This window comes from Chamaea fasciata, unplaced genomic scaffold (genome assembly GCF_029207755.1).
Source record: "Chamaea fasciata isolate MVZ Bird 193981 ecotype frontalis unplaced genomic scaffold, bChaFas1.0.hap1 SCAF_3, whole genome shotgun sequence".
Classification (NCBI taxonomy): Eukaryota; Metazoa; Chordata; class Aves; order Passeriformes; family Sylviidae; genus Chamaea; species Chamaea fasciata.
Window position 1 is genome coordinate 92697231 of NW_027094088.1, and position 14304 is coordinate 92711534.

General features: G+C 38.7%; 1 pseudogene; it reads left to right on the forward strand.

Moving 5' to 3' along the window:
* Positions 1–836: 836 nt before the first annotated feature.
* LOC136287541 (uncharacterized) lies at positions 837–13662 on the forward strand (annotated as a pseudogene).
* Positions 13663–14304: the final 642 nt, after the last annotated feature.

Below are 14304 nucleotides of genomic sequence, written 5' to 3' on the forward strand. Positions count from 1 at the left end.
AAACAGATTTGATTAACATACACTAAGAGAAGAAAATAAGAAAAGGAAAAAAAAAACACAAATTAATTTCTAAAACTAACCCTTTTTTCTGACTACAAACTGTTCATTTTCCACAAACAATGTAAAAAGGCAAAACTCAGAACCCCAGGTCAATACTACTTGTAAAACAATCTTTCATTCAGTCTTTGAGAGAAAGAAGTCACTCCTGTGGTTTGGCAACTTTTACCAAAAGCAGCCCGCCCAGAGAATCTGCATCTGTGGACCTTTCCATATCACATAGCCTTTCCCATGACTACCTATGGCCATGGCCTTCACAAAATTGGGATGGTACCTTTTAAAGATGACCTCTTTCAGAAAAAACAAAGGATCTTTTTCAACTCAAGGAACAGAGATGGTCTTCTCACTTCTTCACTGGCAGAGGGCTTCTTCTCACTTCTCTCTGTTCAACCTCTCATGAGGGCACAAAAATATTCACTCAGTTCATCACAGATACCTTTGCTCAAATCCACAAATCATTTCCGTAATTTATACTGTCCACAATTTAAAAGATTGTCCTGTTACCATTATCCATAGGAGATTTTTCATCCTAGAACCAAGGCAACTCATCATCTCCACCACTTAAAAGTCACTTTTTCTTTACTGACTTTGACATCTATCTCCATATTGTCCCTTTACATGTCTCCAATTTGGCTTTTTCTTTCATCTCCGAGGAAGGGGCAGAGTTCTAACGTCTCAATCTGTGTCAGGAGAGAGTTAAAGCTTGCCCAGGCCTGCCGTGGTCATGTGATTTCTGCCAGGGCAGCAGGAAATGTTTCAAAGCCAGGCCTGTGAGGCTGATGGATACCCTGTCTTCCATCCCTCCATCTAATGGTGTGAGCTGCTGGCAGCTGCTCTGTAAGGCCCAGCGTAGAGTGGGGGAGGGAGAGATCCTACCCTCCCCCGGGGTCAGGGGTGCCAGCAACCAGGGGGGCCTGGAGCACGGTCCTACCATGACCGGCCCCGATCCCCGCCGCGGCGCAGACACACGGCCGGCCCTGCCGGACTGCAGCCCGGCCTCCTCTGCGGGCAGCGGCTCCCGGAGTCCCGGCCGGCCCCGGCCACCGTGAGGGCAGCCAGGGCCTAAGCCAGGATCTCCTCAGCCAGTCCACGTGTTACCTTCTCGCACAACAGGGGAGAAAGAGGAAGTCTCCAACCCAGCTTCAGCTTTTATACAGGTATTACCAAAAGTCGCCTTCCGTTTTCTGGAATGGTCAGAACTGCATGTGAAATCCAAAACCTGCCCCCCCCCCCCCCCCCCCCCCCGCCATAGGTCCCTGTCCTTTCCATATATTTCCAAGGTTGTCTTGAGTTTTGTAAAGAACATGTCCTTCTATTCTATCTGAGTGGAGCAGAATTGCTTATCTTTGCTCAAATGGGTCAGTGTCACTTATCAGATAGTGGAGTGCTACTTACCTCTCTTCATTGCTTCACTACTCCCATGGAAATATCTTCTGCTAACGGACCATTAAGAGCTAATCAATGACATGACATATTACATTGTACTACTGTAAGATGCTCCACACAGGGAGGAGGAGCCAAACCATCTTAACCTAGATAAAAAAGAGCCACAGTACCACTAAGTATCCAGTTTTTCACCAGATCCCTGGAGGAAGACCAGACATATCTCACCATTACTGGACCCTTTTTCTTCAACGGGACCATCTCTACTCCAACAGAACCACATCTGCCACTCCAGGAGAGCTTACTTTGGACTGCTTCCAACACCCTGACCAACAGGGTGTCAGGTTGTATTTCTGACTCTGTCAGAGTTTTCTAGGATTTCTTTTCTGTTTATTTGTTTGCTTATTCTTCTGTACTACAACATCTGTATTTTTTTATATCCCTAGTAAAGAACTGCTATACCTATTCCCAAAATCTTTGCCTAACAGCCTTTTAATTGCAAATTTATAATAATTTGTAAAAGGAGGGAGGGGCTTACATTTCAAGGGAGAATCCAACCCTCCCTGGCAGATACCTGTCTATCTAAACCAAGACAAAGGTCCTAGCAGAGATACTGTTTCAACCCATGACAAAGTGTCTGGTAGCTGGCCCTATGACTGTATGAAATTCCTCATGAGGAGAAGAGAAGAGGCAGGTACCAATCTTTTCATTCTCATAACCAGTGACAGGATCTGAGACAATGTCATGAAACTGAGTTAGGGGAGGTTTAGGGTGAGTATCAGGACAAGATTCTTCACCCAGAGGGTGATTGGGCACTGGAACAGGCTCCCCAGGGAAGTGCTCATGCCCTCAAGTCTGACAGAGTTCAAGAAGCATTTGGACAGAGCTCTCAGACACATGGTGTGATTCTTGGGGTGTCCTGTGCAGGTCCAGGAGTTGGACTCGATGATCATTTCAGCTCAGCATATTTATATGATTCTATGGTTTATTAATGTAGATTTTATGTCAGGTATCTGTTCCAAGAAAAATGAATTAAAATAATTATTTTATATTTAAAGAGCTAAGAACGAAGTATATTGTGAGTTTCTATTTAATCAATTATTGCATCATGTGTATCAATATCATTTATTTTTTAATTTTACTATATCAATTAAAATATTATTTGACACATGGATTTTTTTTTTCTGATGATATCCCATATTTATGCTGGAGCTGAATTTCATCCCATATTTATAATCCATCTGAAGAACACAAGCTCCTAAAAAGTCCACAAAAAGGTCATTAGCTTTTGAGAGATGATAGAAACACTGGTGAGAAAAGGATGATTCACAAGCCCTTGACTACTTTTCATCTAAGTAATGTTCTTAGCAGGGTGAACACTTGTCTGATTTGGAGAAGCAACAAATGACTTTGAAAATTAACTGGAGTCTAGACTACTCAATGAAGCATATATTATTCCTTCCTATTCTCTATAATGGAGGAATTGCTGCTTGAATGGTTTCCTCAACTTTATCAGCATATCTATCTTCAGTACTTTTCTAGTGGTACAACATCTTACATTTATACCTTAATTTTTCTTGTTCTCCAAAATTTAGATGCAGCCTTGATTTTCTTTGTTACCATCACTACATAATGAATTAGTATATATCATTAGTGCTTACATTCACTTTCATTTTGATTTGACACTTAGGGTATTTTTAAAAGTTGCTATGGATGTGATTTTACAGATAAACAAAGTAAGCTTGCACTTCAAAACAGGAACATTTGTGCAAGAAAAATATATTTTTAAGTATGTTCTTGTGTTTTTGAATAAACTGTATCTTCTGGCAAAAAAAAAAAGAATAATCTCAGGAAAAATGGATGTTTCACTAGGTCTAAAAAGAAAAGAAATCTCAGAAATTGGTTTGCAACAGAAGCTTAGACAGCTGGCCATTTTACAATTGCAGTGACAATGTCTTAATTGACCATAAAGTCTTAAGAGCAAAATTGTAGACTTTCACTGCATTTAATCACCATTAAATCATTATATACCACTATCCAATCGGTATTTATTTGTACCTCAGAGGTACAAATAACACATGAAGGAAGAGGCCATCAGTATGAAAGGAAAATTTTAATCTATGATTTTGCCATAAAACTAGAGATTGATTGGGGGGTACATCCTAAAATTATTATATTAACCAATTTAAGGTACTGAAATCTGCTTTTATTTTCTAGGGGTTTTTTTTGTTGTTTTTCTTGTTGTTGTTGGTTGGTTGGGCTTTTTTATATTGGTTTGGTTTGGGTTTTTTTGTACTGATTATGGACTGTTTTACAGATCAGAGTTACCTAGAAAAGCTGCATTTGTTGTGCTATGCTCCCAGTCAAACACATCCCCAACTAATATACAGGATGGGAGGATGTATTTGAAGACATATAAAATTTTTCTACATCTTACTCCTTATCCTCCTAGAATCCTGTATCTTGGGAAAATAAATAAGAGCTACAAAAGATGGATATTCCTAAGACACAATTCCTTCTCATGTTGCATACTTCATTAGATGGAAATTTTAAAATATGCTAGTCAAATTCTCCTGATGCCTGTTTGCCTCTCATGCACAAAGGTACAAAAACAGACTGCTAAATGATAACTTGTTTTGCCAGCCCCATTTGTCTCCTTTCATATTTATTATCCACTTAGCTTCTAAACCACCTCTCCATCTCATATACTTGAATTTTCCTACACAGAGGACTTAGAATAGTTTTGTCTGCATTATTTTAATTTGTTCAAATTTATTCAATTTACGTATTCATTTTCCAGATTTAATTTGTCTGGTTAAATTACCCATTTTTTATGTTTTCTAAAAGTCCAAGAGAATATATAAAGAGCAGCTTTACCATTCTAACAGGGCTTTTGCAAAAATGACAATTTAGCATCTATCTAAGAATTTACAATCAGCTTCTTCTTGCTAGCAGATATTGCCTTCTGAATAATCTTTCTAGGCTCTGTACATAGGCCTTAGCTCATGGTAACTCTATGACCATACACATCTATATTAAATGTTCCTGTAATAGTTTCAGTAATTGATTGCTCCAGTACTGTTTCTAAAGAACATCTTTTCTTATTGGAAATCATCATGCTCCAGCTCCCATCGTTGGATCTTTTCATATTTCTCTCTGATAAAGATCTCTTTATCTGAAAGCTCTTCCTCAGTATAGCGAATACACCAAGTGACAGAAATGGGAATTATACCCCAAAGCCATTTTGTGTTTAGATTTATAAACACAAACAATTAATTTGTTAAATCAATATTAATAAAAACTGTGATTTGTATACATTATGGAACATTAAAATATTATCCTAAATACAAAGATGGTGAGAATACTTGCATCACAAATATCTAGAATCCCTCATTTCTTTGTGAACAAAACAAAAAGTTAGAAAGAACAGTCAAATTTATTTTAAAGAAATTGGTTATTCAGTGAGGGTTTTCAATGGCTCTATCTTTACTTCATAAAAAATGAAAGAAGGGGATCCTTCCTAATTGCTTCTTTAAAGTTTGTGCTATACTCTTCCTTACCTTTTTGTTTTGAATGCTAAATACGAATAATTCAAACAAAAGACATCCCCCCACACCCAGTATCCACATCTATCCGTTAAAATTACATCTTTTAAGAAAACTGTTAGTGATTAAGATAAGAAGGGTGAGGAATCAAAAAAGATGTGCTAAAGAAATCCATGTTAAATGTCTCATGGTGACGTCCTCAGCTATGATTAAATGGAATAAGCTCTGAAATCCTTAGTACATGGAAGTCCTTGACCTGTTGCAGCAGGTCCAGAAAGGGCCACAAAAATATTAGAGGGATGGACCACCTGTCCTGTGAAGATGGACTGAGAGTGTTGGGGTTGTTCAGCCTGGAAAAAAAGAAGGCTCCAGGAAGATTTTTCTGCAACCTTTCAATACTTAAAGGAGAATTATAAAAAAGGTAGGGACAGATTTTTCAGTCGGACCTCTAGAAACAGGGCAAGCCGTAATGGTTTTTAATCCAAAGGTGGTAGATTCTGATTAAATATAAGAAAGGAATTTTTAATGACGAATGTGGAGAAGCATTGGAATGGCTTTTGCAGAGAGGTGGTGATTGCCCCACTCCTGGAAAGATTCAAGCACAGCTCAGATGGGGCTTTGAGCAATCTCATCATGTCCAAGATGTCCCTGCTCATTGCAGAGGGAGGTGAACTAGAGGACCTTCAAGGGTCCCTTCCAACCCAAACTATTCTATGATTTTATCATTCTATGAAGATGACCAGAGTCAAGCAGGTTTTATTTAGGTTTTTTGTTTGTTTTTCTTTATTTTTTTTAATCTGTTTTGGGAGACACTGGTCTATTTTACCTGAATTGTATATTAATTGAATTAATTAAAAAAACCCCTCATAGACATTTTACAGATTTTTTTTTTTTTTAATTAAGATCTAGTATGCAAAATGCACATTTAGCATACTTACCACCATTCTTTAATGTTTCTCAAACAGCATTGTCTGGACTGCCCTTTCTAAACTATAAAAGTTCTGAACACTGAGATATGTAATAATTTTTTAGTACTTCTACAACCAAATTCAAATGAAATTTGTTCTAATATGCAAATTCATCAGTAGAATAAGTCTTTCTTTCTTCTTACCTTTCCTTGAAAACTATGAAGTATTCACAAAAGGATGACTAACAAAAATGTATCTTGATTCTTGTGATTGTTATAATGCAAATTAGATTACTACTTCAAGTTGCAGTGAAGATGTAATTGTATTTGTTCCATATGGTTAGGTTGATTAGAACAGTATTTTAAAACAAGGAAATTAAGACAAATCTGCTTACTATGTGAGATATTTCGGACATATTCTGATGATGAATTCAAACTGAATAAAATTGCATTAATCTGCAGCCTTGGAGAACACCTCTTGTTGTGCAGAAAGAAAAGAAGGTTTTTTACTCCCTAAGCAAATTATTTTTTGCCTTGAATCCTCATATTCTGTTGTTTATGATCATAAGTGCTGGTCAGAGCACTGGGGACTGGTTGTAGGAAGATGCCTAAAAAGCATCAAAAGATAATCAAAGAAAATAAATAAACTTATTCTTTTCTGTCCATGTATCGGCAACTCAGTATGGCATTTGCAGAGAAAGACAACATGCAATATCTTATCACAAATTTTGACAGGATGAGGTTTATTTGTGTCCTGGTTACAGTTAGGATAGAGTAAATATCTTCTCAGCAGCTGTTACAGTCAACATATTTTTCACATATATGATCATCCTCAATCCAGCATTGTGTTCTTTAAAAAACAATTAATAGCATCTTCCAGTAATATACACTAGCTTATTTTGTTATGGTTCTACCACATCTAAGTGTAGATTCACGGACTACATATAGTAGGAAAAATAAATTCATCAGAAACAACTGAAGAATTTATTATCTTAATTTCCTCTCTATTATATTGAGAATATAGACCTATGTTAAGACATTCACCATTTGTGCCATAATCTGACAGAAGTAGCTATATATATAAAAAGGGATATATAATTTAGATGGAGAAAAAAGCCCACACCTTCATGTAAGCAAATTCATTTTTCCTCTAAAATGCTCCTGTCCCTTCTTCTGCAAATGGCATATCCTTTCCTGCTATTATGAAGGAGCTGTACGACTTTTCCACTGCTTTGTGACTGTGTGATTGAATGAGTCTTGAAACTAAACGTTAATGAGGCAAAATGGATTCCTGAGTGTCATAAAGAAATTTTTATATACAAAATATTTACTAAACGATACTAATCACTTCTTCTCACCATATACTTTTACACCTTCTTACTTTACTTTTAAGAAAGAACTGTATCATCCACATTTTGCTGAAAATCAGCACTTGTGTCGTATAGTTATAATAACAAAGAGAAACCCATACAATGATTCTGAACCAGCCCTAATATAACTACTCTCAGAAAATACAGCTGCTACAGGGTTATCAGCAGTGTACTCAAGAGTGCTGAGATCTTTCCTTTTCAAAGACAGTATTTATCAGTTTTTTCTCTAGTCTACTTCCCCTTATGAAATCACATTTGTCCATTCCTTACTTATCCTGAAGCCTGGCACAGTAAAATGGCTTTTAAATTTAGCATTAAATATTTTTATTGCGTGCTTCCAGCTCAAATTTCCAGTTGTAGAACCGAGCTCTGAAGCTCAGTTCTATTCATAGTGCATGAGCTTAGAGGCCCGGACATGAGAGAAAATGCATACAAGGAGGGTAAAGAAGTTCCAGGCATTGGACATTTCTGATCCATAGCTCTGCTTTTCATTTTCAAGATTTGCTTTATGGTCTAGGGCTCATAATGGAGTTTGGTATAGACACTTTGCTGGACGGCTATGATACTGCCGACACTATTTAAAAACTAATGTCAAAGTTAGAAAACAACTAGAAGGGCTGTTTAGTAACTTCTTCTTTCCCGTTTTAATATCTGATTGATTATTTTCTTTAGTACAGTTCTCAAAATAGGTCCACAGGTCGACTTGCATATAAATATATATCTAAATCCTGTGTAAGGGCTTATATCATTAAGAGGTGTGTAAGTTACCCTGAAGATACGCTAGTCACACAGCAATTAGGTTTCCAAACTCTGAAGTGTCCAGCTTCCTTTTAGTGGCCATATAAACAAAAATTTAATGCTGTGATACCAAATTAGGCTAGTATCTTCCTTATACTAGAGCCTGTTTTTAACTCACAAAATATTCATTTACGTATTCATCTCAGCTGTGGTATTCAAGAAAATAATTGTGTTTAGAACATGACTTCATTATCTTCAGCCAGGAGCTACAGGTTTCACATTGAGATGGAGATTGCCTTTCTGAGTATTTTTTTAAAAATGCAACATTCAGTAATCCTATTATATGGAAAAATTGAAACAATACCAAAAAAGGGTGTATCTTAACTAATTACAGACATCTCGTAAGAATTTTAAATTCTCCCGTGTAATAGTTCTCAGGTGTCATGGGTTGAAACAGTATCTCTCTGCAGGGACCTTTGGATTCTATAGAAAGGACAGGGACCTGAGGGGGGTCAGGTTTTGGATTGACATGCAGTTCTGACAGCTCAGAGAACAGAATGGGACTTTTGGCAATGCCCATGTAAAAAGCTGAAGCTAGGTTGGAGACGCTCTTGTTTTCTCCTGTTCGGCGAGCAGATAACACGTGGGCTGTCTGAGGAGATCCCGGCTTAGGCCCTGGCTGCCCTCACGGTGGCCGGAGCCGGCCGGGACTCCGGGAGCCGCTGCCCGCAGAGGAGGCCGGGCTGCAGTCCGGCAGGGCCGGCCGCGTGTCTGGGCCGCGGCGGGGATCGGGGCCGGTCATGGCAGGACCGTGCTCCGGACCCCCCGGCTACCGGCACCCCGGCCCGAGGGGAGGATAGGATCCCTTCCCCCCCGGCCTCCACCCGACGCTGGGCTTCACAGAGCAGCTGCGAGAGGCTCGTGCCGTCAGATCCAGGGGTGAAAGTATGAGGAATCCATCAACCTCCCCCCACCGGCATGGCTTTGAAACATTTCCAGCTGCCTCACAGTCATCACCAGACCGCCAGAGGCCTCGGCAAGCTTTAACTCTTTCCTGACACAGATTGAGACTCTACCCCTTCTCGGAGATGACAGAAAAAGCCAAATTGGAGACATGTAAAGGGACAATATGGAGATAGATGTCAAAGTCAGTAAAGAAAAAGTGACTTTTAAGTGGTGGAGATGACGAGTTGCCTTGGTTCTAGGATGAAAAATCTCCTATGGATTATGGTAACAGGACAATCTTTTAAATTGTGGACAATATAAACTGGGGAGATGATTTGTGGATTTGAGCAAAGGTATCTGTGATGAACTGAGTGAATATTTGTTGTGCCCCCCTGAGAAGTTGAACAGAGAGAGATGAGAAGAAGCCCTTTGTCAGTAAAGAAGTGAGAAGACTATCTCTGTTCCCTGAGTTGAAAAAAGATCCTTTGTTGTTTTGGTTTTTTTTTTTTTTTTTTGTTTGAAACAGCTCATCTTTAAAAAGTACCACCTGTGATAGATGTAGTGTATAAATTCGCATATAAAATATTGTACGTGATACATTTTAAAGTGTCATTGTAAGCTTGGACTCCCAAAAGCTGCTCAAGGCATCTCTGAAATCCCAAGGCTCATTGTACAACTGTGAAATAGCAAAATTTGCAACAGAAATGGCAAGGCTGAGTGGGAGATGGCCCATTCATCAAGGGTGGACCTCCACTTCATGGCTGATCAAGATCTGATACCAATCTTGGTGGAGGAAGTCTGGAGGATGATCAGATCAGCACCCCAATGAAAGATTCCCAGAATGCCTTTCATACTATCAGGAAATTCTTTCAAAACCCAACTCTGAAATAAAGAAATACATGAATATTCGGACTTTCAGTAGACATTGCCTCCGGCCAGAAAAACCATGGGCCGAGACCCAGCATTTGTGGGCAAGGTTGGACAGCACCATCGCTGCTGCTCCTCTGTCCACCCAGCATTCAATCGATGTTGTCCAATTTTATTGTGGCTGTTTTTAAATTGATATTGGAAATTTCTAAATAAATTCTTTGATATTGGATTGGCTATTGATCATTTATAACACACCCCAATTTTGTGAAGTCCATGGCCCATAGGTAGAAGAAGAAGAAGCCCGTAGAAAAGGCTACGTGATGAGAAGGTCCACAAATGCAGATTCTTTGGGCGGGCTGCTTTTGGTAAAAGTTACTAAAACCACAGGAGTGACTTCTCTTTCAAAGACTGAATGAAAGAGTGTTCTATAAGTAGTACTGACCTGGAATTCTGAGTTTTGCCTCTTTACATTGTAGAAAATGAATAGTTTGTAGTGGGAGAGAGGGTTGGTTTTTAGAAATTAATTTGTGTTGTATTTTTTTTTCTTCTTCTCCTTCTGTATATTAATAAAATCTATCTTTTTTTGCTTCTAAGTTGAGCCTGCTTTTGCCTTTTTCTCCCAAATATCCTATCTCTCGAATAAGCAAACCTAAACCACAACGTCAGGGAACTACTACCCATTCATGAATAACTCAACCAAGCTATTTAGCAGAAAAGCATTGACTGGTTTCTTGTTAACATTTATGAAATTTCATATATATTAGATATTTCCCCAGGTTCTTATTAGTTTTGTACTGAAAACCACCTCAGTTTCCTTTCTGGAGTCAAGTACAGTGGCATGGGATTTACTATATCATATTTTAAAAAGTCTATGGATCAACTTCTTGGTTATACCTAAAAACTAAGTTACAAACACTTTTTGTCTTATGTATTATTCCAAATTATTTAAACAGCTAACTTCCAGCAACATAATATAAATTCAGTGCAAATGACTTCCTGAATAGTCCAGTAAAAGTTTTATTTAGTACAGGTTTAGAATTTCAAATTTGCTTCAATTTCACTTAAGGAATGAGTTCTCACTGATTTAAATGAGATTAAGAAATGGTAACTCTTCCCTCATGCAGGATGAATGTCTTTAATAATTAAAAATAAAATTATTCATATAGAACAAGTTCTTCAGTGTTTATTTTCTTAATAATAGTTTTCTGATCTTCTATTTTTGGAAAATGTCTAATGAAAAGAATCTTTAGTCTAAAATAAGAAAAAGTAAACATTGTCACATATCTCTGAGCAATCAGAGAAAATTATTTTAGTAGAAAAAAAAAAGAAGATTAATATCTATGAAATAAAAAATGAGGGTGAGTACATAAATGCATATTGAATGTTTTCTTCGTTTGGCTTTGCTGCCTAATGTATTTGTTAAAATATTGCTAAAACCTGCAAAATATTTTTAATTTATTATATTTTTCAAGCATTTATTATAAATACAGAACTTCAGCTTCAACTTGATGATTTTCTTGTCTAATAAGATCCAGTATATTGTCACCTTTGAGTATCTTTAACTGTCAATTTTCAGATTCTCTTAACTTTCACTCCCTCCTCTCATCTCTGATGCAATTTAATCTCTTTTCAGAAACTCAAGCTGTCTCCTTTCCTCTCTCCTTCTCTCTCCTCATTCCCTTGTTGCTCTTCAGCTTTAGATCAGTCACAAACACTTTGATGATATCATCTTCCTTCTGTATTCTCTGATAAAAATGTTTCTTTTATGTGCATTTCATTTTCTATTGTAGTGCAGTAATGTTCTAATTTCTGTAACATGCTCTTGCAGTTCACCTTCATCTGCCTGATTTGACTGGAAACTATTAAACACATCAAGTGTTTCAGGGCTAGCTATCATGAAATGTTATATTATCTGCTGAGTTTTACTACTTTGTGGCACATACCTCCTTCAGACATGGAATAAACTGCTGTTTAAATCTTCTCCGTGTGTTTTTATACTACCATAATGCTCTGTCCTTTGAGCATTTTCATTACTTTCTTTTTCTACTCAGGATGTTTATAAAACAGTAATCATTCTGCTAATGCCTTGTGATTGTTGAGAATATGTTATATCAGCAGGATTGCAGTAATAGAATAAGATCCATCCCATTACAGCTCTTCAACCTTGCCTGCCTTGTAACCATGCTAACAGACTTTGCTGATACACTATGTTCTTCGTTTAAATGAACAGACCTGGGAGAAGGTGCACTCACCAGGACTTTTTGCACAGTTCCAGAAAATCACCTCCTAGTTGATCAAAGAGGAATCAATCCTGGGTGAATAAGTCAATTTATGTTGCAGTTGGATATTAAGCCTTTTTATTCAGATCATCTACACCCTTGCTATTTTCAAAGTTTTTAAAAAAGTGGTGATTCTTCAGTGCCAATTAAGGATCCAGCTAAGAGACAGAGTGAATCTATGCTTATTTAAATTCTAGGACATACCTGTGGACAATAATCTAGTCCATGATGACTGCATTTTTATATCAGACTGTCTTTGAGGTAGAACAGCCTTCACTTTCTCCTAGATAAAAGTACTGTCATAAAATGTCCATTAACATTGTGGCTACTGGTGCCTGTACTTCCAGACCATAGGTAGGTAGAATTCCTCAAATTTCAGATGGCTTCTGTTTTTATGCCATGATGATCTGGTTTCCTCATTGCAAACTGCAGCTCATTTGGGATCTGATTCAGTATCAGTGTTCCACAGTCTAGGAGAGGATGCTTGGGAAGAAGGCCTTTGTTTCATATGGGATAACTGACTTTAAATGTGGCACTTTCTGCACAGATAGTGACCCTGACTGCAGGAAGGGAGGGAGGTTCAGAAAATGATCTGCTTTTATGCATTTTTAGTACACACCCTACCCAACTGTATACACTGCTTCTTTATTTCCTTCACTAGTGAACATAGTTCCTTTGTACTCCCATCACACAATATTTAATTCCTCCTTTTTCCACCAAATTTAGTTTCTATGATGCAGATTCCAAGAAATAGTTATGTCTCAAGTCTTGGGGTCTGAAATGCGTAGAAGCTTGCCTCAACAGCCCCCTGCAATGTGACAGGCTGGGGGCAGAGTGGCTGGACTGTGCCCAGGCAGAAAGGGACCTGGGGGTACTGGTCAACAGCCAACTAAACATGAGTCAGCAGTGTGCCCAGGTGGCCAAGAGGGCCAATGGCATCCTGGCCTGTATCAGGAATAGTGTGCCCAGGCAGAAAGGGACCTGGGGGTACTGGTCAACAGCCAACTAAACATGAGCCAGCAGTGTGCCCAGGTGGCCAAGAGGGCCAATGGCATCCTGGCCTGTATCAGGAATAGTGTGGCCAGCAGAAACAGGGAGGTCGTTCTTCCCCTGTACTCAGCACTGGTCAGACCACACCTTGAGTGCTGTGCCCAGTTCTGGCCCCTCAGTTTAGGAAGGACATTGAGATGCTTGAGAGTTTCCAGAGGAGGGGAGCAAGGCTGGTGAGGGCCTTGGAACACAAGCCCTGTGAGGAACGACTGAGGGAGCTGGGGTTGTTTAGCCTGGAGGAAAGGAGACTCAGAGGTGACCTTATCACTCTCTACAACTTCCTGAAAGGTGGTTGAAGTCAAGTGGGGGTCAACCTCTTCTCCCAGGAGACCACTGAAAGAACAAGAAGACACAGTCTTAAGCTGCGCCAGGGGATTTTTAGGTTAGACATCAGGAAAAAATTCTTCGCTGCAAGAGTGATTGGGTACTGGATTCATCTGCCCAGGAAGGTGGTGGAGTCACTATCCTTGGACGTGCTTAAAAAAAGACTGGATGTGACACTCAGGGCCGTGGTTTAGTTAATAAGGAGGAGATAAGTAATAGGCTGGACTTGATGATCTCAAAGGTGTTTTTCAACCTAGTTTATTCTGTGATTCTATAATTCCCTGATTCTGTGAAAAAGACCTTTCTTATATGTACCATTTTAAAAGAAACCATAATTCGAACTTGTGGGTCTTTCTCAAGATCTTTGCTTTCCAGAGGTGTTTTCTTGATGCTACCTGCATTATCTACACGCTGTCATTTCTGGAGTTAGGTAAAACTCTATAGACATGGAGTGTCAAGGGCTTCAAAAATTTCCACATATTTGCATCTCTCATTTTCTAAAAAAAGCTCTCAAAATGCCTAAACTAAGTTATATTTCACAGAATCATGGTGTGGTTTGGACTAGAAGGTACTTAAGGATCGTGTAGTTCCAAGTCCCCTGCCATGGACAGGTATGTTTTCCATTTGTTTAAAGTTTACTCCAACCTGTCTTTGAACACTTCCAGGGATGTTGCATCCACAACTTGTCTCAACAACCCCTGCTGCTGCCTCACCACTCACATAGTGAAGAAGTTCTTCCTTATCTGTAATAGAAATTTACTCCCTTGCAGTAAAGTACTGAAAGGCTGCTCTCAGGTTTCCCTGGTCTTCATAGAAGGGGTGCTCCAGCCATCTGA